The 19,138-nt window shown below is 40.3% G+C and overlaps 1 long non-coding RNA gene across 4 annotated transcripts in view; it reads left to right on the top strand.

The window, feature by feature from the left end:
• The window catches only part of LOC124849825, a 222,929-nt gene that overhangs the window by 49,308 nt on the left and 154,483 nt on the right, over positions 1-19,138 (top strand). For all 4 annotated transcript variants that reach the window (XR_007030403.1, XR_007030401.1, XR_007030402.1 and 1 more), the window contains exon 3: positions 7,239-7,357. This is a non-coding gene — a long non-coding RNA (uncharacterized LOC124849825). The remainder of the gene's footprint in view (positions 1-7,238; positions 7,358-19,138) is intronic.

The following is a 19,138-nucleotide window of genomic DNA, read 5'->3' as shown; positions in this document are numbered from 1 at the left end:
ACGGCAAAGGCTCAGCTGCCTTCGCTTCAGTTTGGTCTTGTTGTTGTTGCCCAGATTTTCTGCCTCTTGTCCTGCCTGCCTGGACAGCTCCGAAGTCAGAAGCAGCCGTCGAGAAAAATGCCACAAAGCCAAATCTTCACTTCTGCCAGCAAAACAAACACTGGAGGTATTTTAAGGACAGGGCCTTTATTTTTTGTGTGTGACTGTATCTAGTGTCATGCTTACCTTGTTATGATATTTTAATATATATCAGAGTTTAGATCCCTTTTATTGTTACTGAGCCTTTTTCTATGTAATCCATCACTGCCACAGCAGGATGACTTCTGCTTCCTGGGGCATAATTGTGTGTGAGACACAGTATGAACTGAGGGTGATAATATGCAGTGGAATACATACTGGAAACATTACCGGTAACAGTGAAGTGGCTTCCTCTTTTTTCTTTTTACTCATTAAGGTTGCCCTCATCTCTCACTGCCTTGGGTGACTTGCCTTGTTCCTAATATTACCTAATGCAGAAAATAAGGCTGCAGAGCCAGACATGATTCACCGTGTACAGGTGGTAAAGTCAAAGCCGTAAAATAAAGTTCATGGTAATACATTACGGGGTGCTGAGATTATCTGTAATGGCAAATATCTATGCGTGCGGGTAAGACCTTTGAATAAGAGGATAAAGGGCACTTTGTAAGAATACACCACCGACGTGATGTTTACTGTTGCATTAGCATTTACATAAGTACACAGATAAGACTACATATGCGTACATCTATACGCACACACGCACAAGCTTAGCCTTTGCCACAATGAAATTCAGCATTTTCCGTTTCATGCCTCTTGCTCAGGTTAAGGTTAAAAAGAGAAAGTGTTGGTAGATAAAACATTCATTTTAATTTTGAGTTTTCATATCATAACCCTATTCTATCCATGCTCTGGGTGTACACTTAATTCTGGTAACTAAGGAGATGTCATTTAACTTGTTCAGAATCACGAGGCTTTGATGTATTTTCCAGTATTAAATGAGAACCAGCAGTTATTACGTTGTTCACTCAGCTGCCACAGAGGCTGGTGGTTTAACTTCCTATTTAACCTTTCACAACTTCTGTTGAATATATGTGCAGCACTTCTAGATGCCCGAATACAGAGTAGCAAAGTCAGTTGAAGTTAAGGCGAGTTATGCCGTTTCATAAAAAAATTCTGGTTTTAAAAGTAAACTTTAAAGCTGAAAATGGCAAATAAATAATTTTACTGTCTGACTCCTTATTTCGAGTGCCATTGCGACGATGTCACATGTCGCTTTAGCTCCTTTTCATTACATCTGGCTCTCACATAGGCCTATATAGTCAAGAATAAATGATCTCAGACTGGGTGCTATTTTCAGAGGAGACAGTGAAAAGCAGAAGTAGGATGTTCAGTTCCACCTCCGGGCGTATGATTGAGGTAAATCAAAATTATTACCCGAGTCATGTAGGCATCCGTCACCACGGCAGTCATCGCTAATTAAAGAATTTGCACTGTTCATGCTTTGCCTCAAGATGAACAAATTAAAAACCCTTTCCCTGTTTCTGTGATTCAATTAAAGTCGGCCTACTTTCGGAGAAACTCTCTGAAGTTTATTTCATTTTTTTTCATTTTTTTTGTGAACCAGCAACCATGGATGAAATTACTTGAGAGACAGCTTTCAACTAGTTTCAGAGTCGATTTTAGGGTACTAATGTACTGGGAAGCCAAGTCATCAGTGGACACATTAATCTTACTCCGTCAGTGGAAACACTGGTGCAGTTACAAGAGAACAACAATGTTGGCCCTTGAACAAGTTTACCCTTTGCACTGCGGCACAGTTTTCATTTACTTACTTTGACTTTTAGGAGATCGTTTTGGTAAAAGACTTTGCTGTTAAATGTGACCACACCGACACATAATAGCTTTCCGTTCCACTTTCTGTGATGCCTTGACGCAGTAAATACCTCTGTGTCTTCTTCGTTTCCCTCTAATGCATCTTCCATTTAGGCTTTTGTTTGGTAATGGGCAGCTCCATTAAAGAGACCCCGAGTTGCTTTGTTTAAAATGACAGTGCTTCCCTGCAGCTCACACTTAGTGAGAATAATTCATCACTGGACAAAAACACCCATCATTTGTCTATTAGATATTAACTTTCTTAACTTTTGTATGCTGAGGACAACAGAATGTAGATTTATTGTCGATGATATCGTCAAAGTTCTCCAGAGTCAATCCAATGCGATATGCCACAGCACCTACTGTATGTGCATCTCTTCAACTCTGCAGAAGTGTTTTTCTCACAGTCGCTCCTTGGATTGCCACTGACTCTACTGTAGATGTGTCCGGATGCATTACTCTACTGTATGTGTTGCGCTTTATTTAATACATTGTCGTTTGTCTCTACGCGATGGTCCTATGATAGGCTGGTGACATGTTCAGGGTGTAACCTGCTGGACAGGTGGCTTCCAGTATTTTATCGAATGGTCGAGTCTGGTTGTGGCTTAAAGGCAAAAGGAAGAACAGCGAGATAAAACACAAGGCAGTGAGTGTACATCTTAAACTGGTGTCATTGTCAGCGTTTGTCTGGACTCTGTTTTAGATGTTCTGGGGGTCGGATGAAGAGTTTTTCCACTCATGATACATAGACACGTCATGGATGCAGATCCCTGGAGGCAACTGAGAGACGTTTATCTCGAGTCTTATTCTTTTATGTTTGCAGAATGGTAGTGGCCAAGTTTAGGGAAAGATTGTGGTTGTCAAATGGTGGAGTTATGGTTAGGATCAGGTACAACATTTGGTATGGGCTAGTGGATTGTGGTTAAAATAAATTGTTCTGTACTGTTAACTACACACACTAAAATCAATAAAAAATGATTAATTCCAGATCTGTAACAGGCCTCCTACACCCCAACCTCCACCTCCTGACTTTTGACCTTTGCTACACAAAGTAAACTGCTTCCTGCATTGGCACACATGGATGCAGATATAGGCTCAATAGTAACAAATTTAACTGTTAGGACAAGTCAAGTTCAATGTACACATTAGATTCAGTGTCATTGACAGATGAGAACAGCTATACATTTGTAAATGTTTCTCCCATGTGTCATTCAGATGCAGTGCAAATTTCTCCTCATCAGATCATTTGCCTATGCTTGTTTTTTTTCTTTTTCTTAACATACCTTATTCTCTGCTCTTTGAAAGGACCTTTTCATTTGCATTCTCATCTTGTTTTGTTAAAGAGAGATTTTTTTTACAACCAGAAACAGCAGATCTTTCACAGCAAGGTCACCGCTCATCTCTGTGATGGACTGATGCCCTTTGTTGTTTTCTTTTTCCCGAAGCTATACCTGAATACAGAGAAGCTGATCAAAAGGAGAATGGACTATTTTGTCAAAGAAACAACACAGAACATTGATGATTTTCCGAGTGTTGCTGAGTGATCTGTCAGAGCCCTTTCTTTCTTTAAACTGACTTATCTTTTGGGGTTTTGTTGACTTACTTTTCTCCTCAGAGGACAAATCTTTTATCCGCTCCGATTTCAAATGCTCTCTTTAATCGAACATAGGTGGATAGCAGGTAAATACAGGTAAGCGCCATTTGACACCCTTTCTCACGGTATTTATATAGTGTTGAAAAAAAATCACCTTTTTAAACAAAACCATGTGATGATTTTGTTCAAACTGTATGGTTCCAATGGAAAAACAGAGTTTTCTTTAAACTCAAGATGGAGATGCTAGCTGTGGCATAAATTGGCATTTGAAAGTTATTTAAGTTTATTTTTTTTATCAAAACTTCTACTTTTATTCATGCCCATGTTTTCACATGGTACCCCACTAAATAGGTTTTGTTTATAATATACATTTGGTGATAGAAATCAGATTCATTAAGATCCACTTCTGTATATCTATAAATTGAAGGTTATGTTTGCCCTGTATGAGTTAAAAAAATCCATTCATCCTTTATGTTTCCACAGTTATATCAATCTCTCACTGTTTTAGGAATACTTGAACATCTCATCGTGGCTGAATCTCTGAAATGTCACGAACCCAGGCAACTTTGCCAGTGGCTCTTATCATAGTCCCCAATTCCATCAAGTTGATAGCCTTAAAGTTATTTGAGCTTTTTTGAAGATTGGATTTATTCCAAACAAGTAATGCTTCAGAGATGCTCTCCCAGCAGATTGTCATTGGATTGAAAGAAGAAAAAAAAAGTATGAATATGAAAACAAGGAGACGCTCTGGTGGAGTTCCAAAATAAATGGGGAAAAATCCCCGTAACTTTAAAGGTTGAACATAAAAGAAAGTGGACTTTTTTGTGACTTCTATGTGTCCTTTAGAACAACATAGACAAGGCTGTAAGCAGCTGCTGGACACTATATAGGCTCAGGTTCAGCAGAGTGTGTTATATTTATTAAGGCTCATAACTGTATTTGAGGAACATTGGCCATGATCATGAATCTCATAGATAATGTCACTGTTCTGAGTTTTGGTGGAATTATGGGACTGCAGTCCAGTGAATATGGTGATCTGAGGTCTGGTTTATCAATTTTATTATAGCAGTACCAGGGCCAAAACTTTTTCCACATTGACAGTTATTACTTGTATGTATTTTTGATTAAAGTTTATTTGTAAAGCATAGTACTAATGCATATGCAATTTCTCGGTACGTGATTGCAGCTGGTATAGCCTAGTGGGTTACACCACTGACTTTGGTACAGAAGGTCGGTGATCGATTCCAGGTCATCCCAGTGTGGGCTTTAATGTAATGTAATGTAATGTAATTGGTGTTATTCACTTAATATTAGATACATCTTATGCATCAAAGTTTTCAATAGTAAGTTTCTTATTTCTCACTCTTGTTTTGTGAAAATGTAACTAAACTGTTGATGTTGGACACAGATTACTACAATTCTGAAAAGAAATAATGGTTGTCTAGGTCAGATACTTTGTTTGTCCGACCATCTTGCTAACATTTGTTTTGCAGCAGTTTAAAAGCATCACGCTGAAATGCTTTGTAAGTTAAGTGATACACAAGCATGAACCTACAAACATTTTAAGAATGAATCAATCATTTCTTTTCAGCAAAAATAGCAACAACAAAAAAAAAGAAATCATAGCTCAGACTCTCTTTTCGTTTTATCAGACGTCTGGGATAGTAAACACATGGCATATGCATCTATTTGTATCAATATAACTTAAACACGTTGCTCCCACAAACAATCTTGCTTGTGAAGTGAACTCGGATTCCTCAGTTGTTGCGAGGAACTGCAGAATATAATGCTGTGATAACACTGGGCAGCTCCCAGGTGTGAGTGTATGAATTAGTGTACCCATTCCCTTCACATGCAGCTACTCCCCCAGGTTTCATCTGCAAATAGGAATCTGACCTTAGCATAGCCTCTCCTTGTTAAAAAGGGTGGAGGGAAAAAAAACCTCCCTATACTCCAAAAAAATGGGCTGCAATCTAGACACAAATGTAGATAAAGACACACTGACTGCATTTGTGTATTTAATAAAGTGAGTGGTTGACTCACATTTGCATATGCATCATTTCTGATTGCACTGCCTGGTGAAAAGGATTAGCAGACATTTAAGATGTCATTTTGAAGAGGAAATATGTGAGTCATAGAGTAACTATGACACAGAGTGATGCTTACATCCTTCATGGGGACATGGTGTTGCTTCCCCCCCGGTGGAGAGCATATAGCTGTTTCTCTTCACTCTGTATACTGTGCTTTTGAATTAATGGGTGTTAGTCCTCTGTCTGACACAGTTTCTGTTTGCACCTTTTGTTTGTTGCCTTCAAGGGGAGAAGCTGGGCCACTGCCATTATTTTGTACCATATTCAGCATTCGTACCATTATGTTCGGACACCATTAATGAATCTCCGGTTTACACTACACAGAGTCTACTATATCACATAGAGCAGTGATTTGGTACGAGGGCTCAGGGTGCAAGTCTGTCACGTATGTTCAAATATGTTTTTCCCCCCCTGATATCTCTATTTTGCAAAGATGATCTTCCCTTGTGGAAAAAAATGCTTAATGAAAGTGAACTGTATTAAATAGATCTCTTATCATACTGCCTGTGATTTTCCAGCAGTACGTACTTTGAATATCTCTCTTAACCCATGAATTCATCTTTGAAGATGCTGTAATTCTTTGGGGAAAAAAAATAAATTTGTCTTCTTATCTTTTGCGCTAATTACTTAAAGTTTAGTCAAATCTGAGGTTGGTGAACTTTGCTGTGCCACTCGTCCTTCTGTTTGTCATCTCTGACACCAACCAGCGTCACTATCAAATGAAATGGAGGTACAAAAATAGCTGAATTTTTACTACTCCCCCTGGTACTTTAGATGACTATTTCATTGGTGCTGTCGTGTTGGCGCCTAATCAAGGACTGCAGACCTGGCGTCGCGCCGAGCTGTACGTGGCTAGTTGCTTTTAGCTGCCAGAGGTCGTGACTGTCTTCCTCAGTTTTACAAATGTTGCAGAGGAGAATTCTGTTTGAAATGTGTGCAACTCCTGTGGATGCTGACCTGTTACAAGCCACTGACATAAAGTACATAAAGTAAAGTACATATCAGGTCTGGGGATGAAGGTTCTCCCTGTTGGATGGTCCGTCTCACACTGCGGCTCTGACTAAAATGTCTTTACAAATGTTGGATGGATTGCCGTGAATCCACTAAAGCCCGATGACACTGGTGACGATAGCTTTTTATCATCATTAGGTTGAGATTTTATTCTTCCCATACTCTCTCTATAACCAAAAAACCCTAAAACAGACAACATTCCCTTCAGCTTTGGCTGTACATTGTGTGCAGTGCTAATTCACAAACATACTAAAATAAGATGGTGAATCTGCTAAACATTGTGCCTGTTACATGTCACGATATTAGCGTGCTGATGTCAGCATGTACAGCCTCATGGAGCTGATGTGGCGTTGTATTGCTCCATAACAAAAAAGGTTTACAGCATTTGACCTTTGAACGTTGGTTGATGGTCTTGTTCTTTATACTCATTTTGTAATGCATAAGTGCCACATACAATATGCGAAAACATACATGGGGGTTACCGTTTTGTTATACTCACGTTCAAGGTCACAGAGTTACATTGTTGACAATGCAGGGCTTCACCACATGGAAAGTAATTGGATAGTTGGGTCTGCAGTGGAGCTGGCATGATATTCATTATTCCCCATCTCGTTTTTTTTTTTTTGCGTGTGTGTGTGTGTGCGTCTCATTAGGCAGTGTTCCAGTGACACCGTTGAGGTCGGGGTGACTTCCTAATCCTTTTGGGGTCACGCGGATCTACAAAGAGAGCAGATGACACAGCACAGAGGTCCATGTTGCCACGGGGGAGAAGGTAATTAGGGTCATAGTCAGTGTTTAACAGCCAAACACCATTACACTGTGGGAAGTTTAGAGTGTTTCACTTAAAAATCATTTCAAGCAGTGGAAACAGAAATGCCCCAACATTGGTATATTGTGCTGTAAATAACTCAAATCCCCCAAAAAGTTTTCATACAATCGATCAAACAGAATTACTCAACATTTTTATTATGAAGTAGCAAGGACGAAATGTGAAACATAACTTTCAAAAGAAGAAATGACACATTCTGTCTCATACAAATGAACAAGCTCTAAAATTTGCCCTTGCTCAATGCAACTCATTCCGAGTTTTGCATCTCCGGCCTCACTCGGTCTGTCCTGACCAGTAAAATGAGATGATTGATGTTGGGTAGATATACAGTATATCGCTGTGTCACTGAGTCAGCTCAAAGACTTTATCACTCTTTTCAAATCTACTGCTGGTGCGGTAGGTTTAAGCAATTTCATTTAGCATTCATCCGTTTATGTTATTAGTTGGGTTAAATAAGTAACAAATCAATTATTCTAAAATAAATATTAATCGCAGATTAAAAATATGATTTTTAAGAAGATTATAATGAAAGGAGTGAAACAGTGTTTGAAGACATTAGCCCGATCAGTCGTACAAACTGTTTCAAGGAAAACTTTATTACTTGACTGTTTCAACTGTTTCTTGCTTTTTAATTGAATTGCATACTCTTTAAAAAAAAACATCTTTATGATGATCATTTCTTGTTTGTTTTTTTAATCAATGACCAAAATACAGTAAGTAGTGGAACATGTTACAGTTGAACAAGTTGCCAGGTCTCTCTGTTGAACAAACTACGTGATTGCAACACTGCATTTAAATTATTTTGAATGTACAGTTAATTATCATGTCAACATTTTGCACAGTAACAGACATATCACACTGTGATATACACTGTCAGGTAAATTCAGTGGATGTATCTGTCGGGCTCTTGTACTAATGGGGTGAGTACTAGCTGTATCTAGGACCAGAAGCAAACGCTAACTCAAGCTAGGTAATTAACATGGTGAAGCCAACATCAGCCTGGCTCATCTAGGGTGTTCATGGGTAATTTAGCATCATCGATTCACCATCATCTTGAAATGAGTCTCTGTACGCTCACTGGCACGTCAGTATCTTTGATGGACTGGTGCTCTGTCGAAGGCGTACTCATTTACCCAACAACCGTGTGTCTATTTCATTGTTGTTCATGACCACCCATTGGTTCACAGTTGTTTAAAGCATGACCGAGACTAATATCTTCCAGCATTTAAAATTTGCAAGTGCAATCAGTGATATGAGTGCCTGAACCGCCTCACCGGAAAAAACAAAACGCTGCCAAACCAATTGAATTGTCAAATTCAAATGTTCTTGTGATTTACAAGCAAGCACAAGTAGAAATGCAAATGAGTAATTCTCAGAACTTGAGCTTGCATTGTTAATATCCACTGCCAGTAGACAGATTAATTTGGATTGACTAATTAGTAGTCTTACTCACTGTTATGCGATGCACATAATATTGCATCTTTATCATCTTGAACCATCTTGAATCATTTGACATTCTCATTTTAGTTCACGCCATCACTCGCTGCTATTAGGAAGCCAATGCCAGCACAGTAAAGTAGAACAAACATCAGGAACCTGTATATACTCCTTCACTGGTTCTCCTTCACTGCACCGTTTGAAAGCCTCTTGTTGCCACACATCCTTTTTTTCCTCACACAACACTGAAGCATTATGTCTCTACAGCCTTCGCTGTTAAGTGGCACTTTCTGTGAGAATTGCAGAGTAAATACATTTAAAGCAAGCAGCTCTTACTTATAACAAAATAAACAGACACAAGGCCAATACTTGCTATATAAATCCAGAAATGGTAAGATTTTAGGGTGCTTAAAAGACGATCAACTGCTGCCCTGACTCAGATAAATGTCCTGATTCACTCTGGGCATGCTGATTTATTCAGAGTCTGCAGTTTAATGGCTTTTCTGCATAAAATAAAGGTTTTGTGAGTATTTCATCTTAAGTTACAAGTGAGCTGCATGTTGTTAATTTATTTCTAACTTATAATCTTCAAAATGTACCAATAGGATAAGAAAAAAAGAAATTGATAAGACATAAGGCATTTCATGCTGTTTATTCTTACTAAAGCCCTCTTTACACTGGACAAAAAACATCCAATGGGAAAAGGGTACAATATGCATTCAGTCCCAGGTCAAATGACTCTGCCATAGTCACAGGTATTTATCAGCTCCACCTCACGTCGGCAATGATTTAAAAAGGGCGACCAGAAGTATTGGCCATGCTTGCGATGCTACGAAGCCAACGAGGACATGTCGCCATCTCAGCCACAGATTACATTTGTTACATGTTTATGTTAAGTTTGAAGAGAGCGAAGTGAAAAAGTTATGACAGTAACAGAGTCACCGTCCTCCATGCTGAATTCTCCTGTTTACTCAGCCTAATTTGCATTGTGTTAGTGATGTGAAACGTGACACACCAGGAACAATAAAATAGAAAAGGCAGGTTCATCTTCTGCACTGGGAAATTACTCAATTACCTATTTTTTGGCAGGTTTACCCCATTTTAAAAACACACACACACACACACACACACACACACACAGGTATGAAGGACGTGCGCTAACAGTGAATCTACCCTGAATACTGACTGTGAATGACTTGCAGTTGGCCAAGGTTCATGCAGCATTGCCACGACGGAAGGGACATTTTTTTTAATTTTCTTAATGGAAATGCCAGTTCTGATATCAGTTTTTACACTGCAGGATTTCAAAAACACTTAATTGAATCAGATCATATCAGAGCTTCAATGAAACATCTGTCTGGCACTCCAAAAACAGAGTCATATGGTTTTGCTCCTAGAATTATGCTGCCAACATTTGAGAAAAATGTAAAATGCTTTTACTAAGTGGCTGGTAATTGGAAAAAATTGTGTAAACAGTAAATGCTGTGCCTGTGGTTTTCTTAACTTTGCAACTTTTATGGCAAACAAGGAGCCAAACTTTGAACCAATGGCAAGACTGGGTCCTTGTCCTTGAAAATATTGAATGTGGAATTAAAGATTTTCATATTAATCTTCTATTTCCATCATTGGATCTACATTCACGGAAAAAAAGAAAATAGCTACCATCTTCAACTACAACTATTATATTTGGTAACACAAACGTTTTCAATAGTTTTTGCCTGTTAACTTTAACTTGAACAAACTTATTTATTTGTGTTACCAATTGAAGTATTATGTCAAGTGGTGAACAATTTTCTTTTTCTTAGTGTGTTACCTTTGAGAGAGAAATCCTTTTCATATCTTTCCTCATGGTAACACCAGTTCTTTGCCATTTGATCACATATCTGGAATTATATTCATAACGGCACCATTATTTGAGGATTTTTGTTTGCACATTGTATGAAAAAAATGTTAGCAGCTCATTGCCTTTCAAGTAAATGCACCATACATAGCCAAACATAGCCAATATACTGTACATTTCATGTAGGCATTTCCGAAGTTATATGACTTCTGTCTACTTTAACATAGAAATCCGATGCAAATATTAAAAAAAGGTTCCTGGAGTTTTGTCTTGGTCAATTTGTGATTAGTTGCAACATTTAGATCCGTATAAAAGGTTTTAACATACAGTATAATGTTTATTGGGTTTGGCAGAACATTCTTCTCCAGCCCCCTGAACGTCACTAGTTTTCCCAAGTTCCTTCAGCCTTTAGGGGGCAGTGTTGGTTCATACCTCATATGAAAGACGTGTTGAAAGTGCTTATAAACACTTTATGGAGGAAGGAATAACTGAGTCGAAGGAGAAGACCCAGCAAAGTGTAGGAGTTTGTAGAAAGGAGAAATGTTGGGAAGAAGAGCGGGCGAGAGACGCGAGACGAGTGCAGATGCAAACAAAAAGGTCGGCGGAGAACAGAGGGGGAAGATTGAAAGGCTGCACATGAACATAAGTGTGATGTAGCAATGAGGACGTTAATTACGATGGGTTTGGTTTTTAACTCTCCCCTCCTCAAAATAAGTATCATGACACTGTAAAAAAAAAAAGAGAACAGCCTTAAATTTCATCCTTGTTACACAATTGGAAAGCAGAATTCAGCCTCGGCTGTAGATTCTAAACGAAACAAGATGAATCAAAGAGCAGCGAGTCAAGCGAGGGATCGCTTTTGGTTTGGTATATAAAAATAGCTCTCTCTGTTTATGAATGCTTAATACACGGCAAAGTGTGGCAGTCATACTTAACCAAGCTAAATGCATTTCCTTCGCACCCTCAACACTCGTCTTCTCCCAATCCCTCGCGTACCCCATTTTGTTCCTTCCCCTCTCCTCCTCTCTCTGTCCCTCGTCTCGGTCGCTCCCCCTTTCTCTGTTGTCTCTCCAGGTGGATCAGGTCCTTGATCCAGTGGAGGCGGAGGTGTCTTCAAAAATGCTTTGTCTAGTATGTCAAGGGGGAAAAATATTTAGATATCAGGTACTGAGCATTACTTGAGTTGTATTACTTCAGTAACATAACTTTAAAAAAGTTTAGAAGGATCAAGACAAATGCATAAGTATGCAAGGAACAAGGAAAGCGAGAAAGTAACTGCAGCGAGTGTTTTTTTGTAAGTAACTCTTGATTTCAAAACAGCCCACAGAGCTGCAGCTAATCTCCTGTTTTGTAGCCTGAGGCAGACGTCTTGTCCAGAGGATGTGTGTTTGTACATCCTCTGGACTGTCGCGGGGCCATACGCCATCTCTCTGATGTTGAGTCCCAGGGAGGCAGAGACTGGCTCACATTTAAATTTTTGTCCTAATCTGACCCACTTTTCAGGGTAGTCACGTGAATGTAATGAAAGAGAATGAAGGAGAGAAATCATAATTCAGAAGCATCACATTAGTATTGGTCTGTGCGAGGCCTAAAATTGATCAAATCAATATTATGTTTCACCACAGGTGATACAGCAAATATACGCACAATCGTATTGTTATTTTGTATTTTATTTTAGGTTACTTGTCTGTTCTGTATTTTCTGAGTTCTTCATACTGACTTCAAAAGGGGCGTGGCATCCATCCAGTTTGTGTGGATGGCAAGGTCGATTTGTTGGTCCTCCACTGAAATATCACAACAACGACCAGATTAATTGCTATGAACTTTTGTGCAGACAGTTGTGGCCCCCGGATGATAAATCCTAATGACTTTGGTGATTTCTGACATTTGAATGTTCCTTTATTTGAGAGTGGACTCTAGAGACAGACTGGGAATGAGAGGAGAGGGAAATGGGCAAAGAAATGTCATGCAGAGTTTTAGTTTTGAGTAGGATTTGGTCTCATTTGTTGCTTTAATCGTTGTTAAATTGGGTCCAAAGCCAAAGATGATTTCCAATGAATTTCCATCTAGCAGCACTTTTTATTATAATGTGTAAAATATCTCAACATGTGTTGGAGTGGCACAATATTTTGTACAGATATTAATTGTTTTCAAGGAATTAATCTTATTCATGTCGGTGATCCACCAAGGTTATTATTTTTTTTTTAACTGCCACCACAAGGTTGATACTTGGAGGACAATATCTCACTGTCAATTTAATGGTTTGCAATTAAAATAGGTCGAGACGTTCATGTTCCCGCACAGGCTCAGATTTTATAACTTTAGTAATGACTTTTCAACTGTTTCCATGATCAGGTCAATGTTTTCAATGTGTTAAATACTCCAAAACTATTGGCACTTATATCAGCCTCAGGTGTACTACTTAATACTGATCAGTATTGAAAAATATTGTATGATTTGAAATTTTCAGGGCAACAGACTTTCCGTGTTACAAATGTATGAGTACATCAAAGATTTTACATTACAATAACTGATTGTCATCATATGACCATTTGTGACGGATGGAAAAAAAAAATCCTGCCGCATATTCGAAGGAACTTGTGTTCCACTGAGTGGGAAAGCTGAATGGATCACAGCTTACATTGTAGCTTGTGTGCGTGGTGAAGCAGAAATGTATGCAGAGCTCGGCCTTTCTTGTTCCAAAGCTCCCAGGTTGCTGTAATGCAGCAGAACAAACACCTTTTGACTTTGTCTCGCTGCGGTACTGACTTGTCTGGCGGTGCCACAATACAAATAAGCAGAGCAACATGGCTGGAAGCAAAAAAGAGCCCTGTGGATCACATGGTGCTTTTAAACATCAATCTATATGCTGCATTCTTATGGAAATAAACAAAAAATCCAATTTGTGCTAAATATATGCCGCAGTTGCTCTGAAAATCCAATGTAATGACTTTCTACAGATCAGACTGTTTTTCGCCAAGGAAGTATCTTTAAATAGGGCCTCCTGAAAGCACCCTGTGCAACATTCAAGTGACTGTAATGAAGCCAATCACTTTTAATTTAGCTTCCCTGCGTCAGCTCTGTGATGGTATAATTGGGTTACATAATTAACACTAGCAGGAAAACAAAGCAGCACTTCTATCAGTGTGTTGCAGGAGGACGTGAAGCTGAGGGTTGTTGCTCGGGGTCTGATTAGGTTGGTTCTGTGACCGCGGGGAGAAAGTGAATCTGCGCGCCGACAGCTCTCAGGCTACGCCGTGCCGGAACTAACAGGTGAAAATGGTTGAAAAGGTACCGTGGAATAAAAAGGAGGAGAGGAAATGCAGGGATCCAAAGATGAGAGTGGAGGAAAGGAACGAATAGCAGATGAGACGAGATAAATGAAGGAAACGAGGGGAAACAAAGATGAGATGGGGGATTAGAAGGGAGGGGAGTGGGGCAAAATAGAGGAGCGGGGAAATTACTCGGTCCTTGGTGTAATTGGCATGAAATGTTACTTGTAAAAATAAATGTTTGAGCTTGAAAGGTCACGAGGTACCAGACCGAAAGCCGCATCAATACTCCTGCACTTTTTTGATCTCTCCCTCTTTCTTTCTTGCTCTTTTATATTATATCAGAGTTCTATGTTGTATTCGCCCAGATTTTTAAAAGTTTCATCCAAACTATTTGAGATAACATGCAGTTTACAAGTTAAATGCCAAGCACCCGCTAACCCCCTCCCAAAAAAAACCCTGTATACACAAAAACTGAGAAGTAAAATCAAAACCAGACATTTTCTTTTTCTGTCACAAGAAGCCTGGCACTCCGAATGAAACGGCTCTGAAATCAGCGTACTCATTAGCGAAGAGATGAGCACGCATTAATGATGAAATCATCGTATGCAATCCGTAGTAGTAAGCAAGAAGAAAGGGTTGATGAAATAGAATGCAAGGACCCTAATCAAGCGCCATGACAGCAGCCTGCTCTCGATCCGCAGGGAGCGGGAGCTCGGGGACGGCCCGTGGTCTCCGGCTACGACATGTGGATTAAGACGACTGTGGAATGTACTTTGAAGTGGGGGACAGACAGCGGTGTTTGACCAACTTTCGAAAGATTATCTAGGAGGGGAGCGAGAGAAGGGAGCAGGGGGAAAGAGAGCATCGTCGGTCGTCACTCTGATCCTGCAGCAGGAAGCGGCCAATCAGATCCCCCCCCCCTCGGGGCGTCAAAAAATAACGGTGTAATTCACGGTTACAGACAGTAGAAATTCATTTCATCATTGTTTCATCAGCAGCAGCTTTTGCTGGGGAAGGCGGAAAAGTTGGTTCCAAATTGTGACTCGCAGGCTGTTTGAAGTTTTCAGTTATGACTGTTGTGTAACTTCACAAGTAGAAGAAACGAAATGAACCTATGCAGTGGAGCCAGTTGTACAGTAGTATCTCCACTATAGGACAATTCTTTTTCATTTTAGAGCAGCTGCCCAGCCCGTGCCACAAAACACTTCTCACTCAAATGAAATTTACTGAAGTCTGACTGAAAAATAACCTTGATTCTTCAGCGTCATCTGAATATGATTGCTTTGAATGAAATGTGACTTAAATCAAACTTTTCTTGACAATGTGTCTAGTCTATTTTCAATGTAACCTTCAAACTTGATATTTATTTCTTTTATTTTAAAAAACCTTTATTAGTTCTGGTATTTGTTCACATTATTTCAGAAGAATGTGGGGCCTTTATCTCACACATTGTTTACTCATTCTCATAAGAAACTAATGACGGGTAATTTTAGTATTCACTTAAAGAGGCAGTAAGCGATTCTAAAGCAATACACGCTTTTTTAAAAAATCAGCAAATATTTCCTCGCTGTCCGTTAGCTGTCACTTTTGTGTGCGCGCCAGAAAAAAAATCTGGGTTTTCGGCTCAGCCCAAACAAAAAAATGGTGCGGACCGCACCACACAACAATGCGAATGCAGTTTGTAAAAATCACTCGTCTAGACCTTAAGAGACCTGCTAGCGGGTGGGGTTGCAACTCTGCGCTTTTGGCCAAGTGGTTAGTGCGTCGGACCCCAACACCGGTCAGGGCAGGAAAATCATCAACAGCAACAAAGAGAGAAACAAGCTTTCTCCACAAAATGGCTCACTGCCCCTTTAAATAAGGACTATGATTCACTAAGTAAAGCCTTTCTGGCACTTATCTATGTTTTTGGCTTCACCCAATTTTTGTGCTTGAACCTACTCACTGCAGTGGAAAACACTCTCAAATTGCTTCAACAGCGGTTTTTGATTACCTAACGTTTAGGGGGGAACCTTAGTAATAAGTCTCTATGTATTTGGTTTGTGTACAGATACACACATCCAAGTTCCCCTGTGTAGCTCGTGATTGAAAAGATGGAGTCTATTAAAACCATTGTAAGGTTTACACCCGTGGCATTACACTGGCAAGACACAACTGAGCCTACACACGCAATGAAACATTGCAAGTGTGTTTGCGTGCGTTACTGCTTCCCTGACAAGACTGTAGCAGACGAATGCTAAAGAGCACGTGTTGTCTGCATGTCCTCCTCTCAGCTGCTGCCAGGCCTCATTATTATTATTATCATTATTGACAGACGAGGGAAAGAGAGTTAGTTACTGATGCCCAGTGTTGTCTCGGCCTGTACGTTAAGGACCGGAGCAGCATGCCATTAAGCTGCAGCCCTGGAGGGAGGGGGGACGACGACAGTCTCAGCTTGTGTCTCAGCTCATCTCCCGCTAACACCACGACCGATTTACCCAAATTCTTATGTACCCATTAGTGTTGCGGTGTAGCCTGCGTTAGAAGCCAGCGGATTGGTGCATGGATGCCAGTGTGTGGATGCCAGTGTGCGGCTAAGATGTGTGGCACGTGTGTGTATGTGGGGTACTCACTTAGCGTCATTCATCTTGATGAGGATCACCAACAGACTTCAGTCTGTTATTGAGTCAATCTTTTTTCTTGTGGACAGTTGTGCATCTTCAGTGATAAAAACAGCCAATGCAAAACACAAAGGTTGTTCAGTTTACATTGTATGTATTATTTCTATTTTTTTTATATATATATTTCCTTGTGTTAATATTTAATGGCTTCTAATTTTTACTTTCTTTTGCTGATGTTTCTATTCTGTTGTAACACAGCTAATTTCCCCATAGTGGGATTAATAAAGGATTATCTTATTTTATCTTTTTGCCCACACAGATCCTCATATCCTCACCTGCTAATAGCAACATAATAGTTTCACGTTTAAGCAGAATCATGAAATGGTTGCCCCCCAAAAAATGTATGTACGGTACCAATTTGCAAGACCGAATATGTCGGCCCATCTTAGCTTTTCATCGGCAGTTCCATCCCAGTTTGTCATGTAATACACATTGAGTTGTGAATAAGACTAGAAAAGCTTTGATAAATTTAGTCCATTTACTTGGTCGGGAGAAAAGATTACTGAAGTCATCCAATTCCGAGAAAGGCGACAGGAAGTATTTGCTTTTTCAACATTTAACCAGGCCAGGATCTTTTTGCCAAATAGCCTAAGTAGCCTCAACCTGACTACATGCATGACCTGGATGCAAAAGAAAAAAGCTGAAGGCCTTCTGTTTGCCAACAGTGAGAATATGCAGCTTGGAAGGGGTGTGTACTCTGCTCTGTGTAATTACCATTTAACCCCTCCCCTTTGTGTTTAGCCACAGTAGTAGCCCATTAAGCGTCTCTACTGCCGCAGCTTCTGAAGCTCGCCCTTCGGCAAACACACTGTTAATCACGTCTCTAATCTTTCAGAGATCCACTTTCTGGACCATTGGATGGGAACATTGTGAACAGACTCGACGCGGATCAAAATGGAACATGTTCGTGCTGTGTTTGTTGTGAAGTTTTAGTCATTTAATAGCACACTCTTCAATATTCATGCGCATGAGTGTTGTACTGCTCATAAAAGGCAGACTTTCTATTCATTTTAACAGAGCCCATAGTTTTATCTTTTATTTATTCATTCATCCTTTACATAGAGGAACAATTGTTTGTGTGGATAGAGCCGTACAAAACGATGCACACATATGTTCATGTATTATGGAGAGAGACGTGCTGTCATGCTAGGGGAGGGGGAGCTGTCTTTTTCAATATCAACACAGTCACCCATTCTCCTTCTGTCAGCTCCATCTCCCCCTGCGACGCCACACCCGCTACGGAACAGAGGAAGGAACGCGAACTCTGCGGCAGCCTCGAAATCCCGTTTGAGGGGATCATTTCTCTTCATGGTTCAGTAGGAAAGATGTGTCGAGAGTCACTGCAGAAAGGGAAGTGTGAAGTCTTCCAAGTCGGTGTTAATGCGGCCGCTTGGGTCGGGGAGCCAGTGGCGCTACGTACGTAGAGAGCGGGGCTCCTCCGGGTGTGTGACATTGACAGAAGTACCCATAGCACTTTGAAGAAGCACAAGAAACTTTGGCATCATTTCAGTGAAGATTTTGTGTCTTTGGCCACGGGAACAAACTAAGGATCATTTACAGCAACACACTGAACTCTAACTTACTTTTGGGGACTCTAAGAAACAGACGAATATGGAGGAGATGTCGACGTTGTTATTGGAGCCATAATTAGCTGGATGAACACACAGCATCTTTTGGGCAAACACTGAAGTCATTACGGCTCTCGCGTCGGGAGCTGCAGGATCAATGTCTGGTTCAAACATGAAGCATTGACACACAGCAAACTTAGTTTCAAAGTTCTTCCTTATTGGTGAAAGCTCAGCACTCTGGAAAAGTTGACCCAAGTTATGGTTAGGACGGAAATAAATATAAATAAATAAATTAATATAGATTAAAGCTGAAAGCTGGAAATGTTATAACCTGTAGCCAAAGAGTGTGTGTGTGTGTGTGTGTGTGCGTATGTGTGCGCGCCTGTGCACCTGTGTGCGTGTGCGTGTCAGGTCCCTGGGCCAATGCTTCAAGGCTGAAACGTCAATTACTTGTGAAAGATGAAAAAAAAAAAAGCAGACGGGGGGAAATCCAGAACAAAATGCAGAGCTAAGTTGAAATGCGGTCAGCTGGAATCTGTCGTGCTGCCGCCCTGAGGGCCCGGACCTGAACATGATGTTTCTCCAATAACTCTCTTCATCAGCACAACTAGTGGAGGAGTTTGGCCTGAAGTGCCCCCCCCCCCCAGTGGCACTGGAGCACTTTGTGTCGCCGAGTGTGTGTGTGTGTGTGTGTGTGTGTGTGTGTGTGTGTGTGTGTGTGTGTGTGTGTGTGTGTGTGTGTGTGTGTGTGTGTGTGTGTGTGTGTGTGTGTGTGTGTGTGTGTGTGTGTGTGTGTGTGTGTGTGTGTGTTTGTATACAGTTATACGGGGACACTTGCAGAGCTATTTCCCCTTGATCTGTCCCGTTCTCCAAATGCAGTATGTTGAAGTTTTTACAGTTGGTAAAAGTTTTGTTTTGGTTTAAGTAAACAATCTTGTATCTCC

Source organism: Scophthalmus maximus, chromosome 2, assembly GCF_022379125.1.
Source record: "Scophthalmus maximus strain ysfricsl-2021 chromosome 2, ASM2237912v1, whole genome shotgun sequence".
In the NCBI taxonomy this organism is placed as follows: domain Eukaryota; kingdom Metazoa; phylum Chordata; class Actinopteri; order Pleuronectiformes; family Scophthalmidae; genus Scophthalmus; species Scophthalmus maximus.
This window is presented reverse-complemented; position numbering and strand designations above follow the sequence as displayed.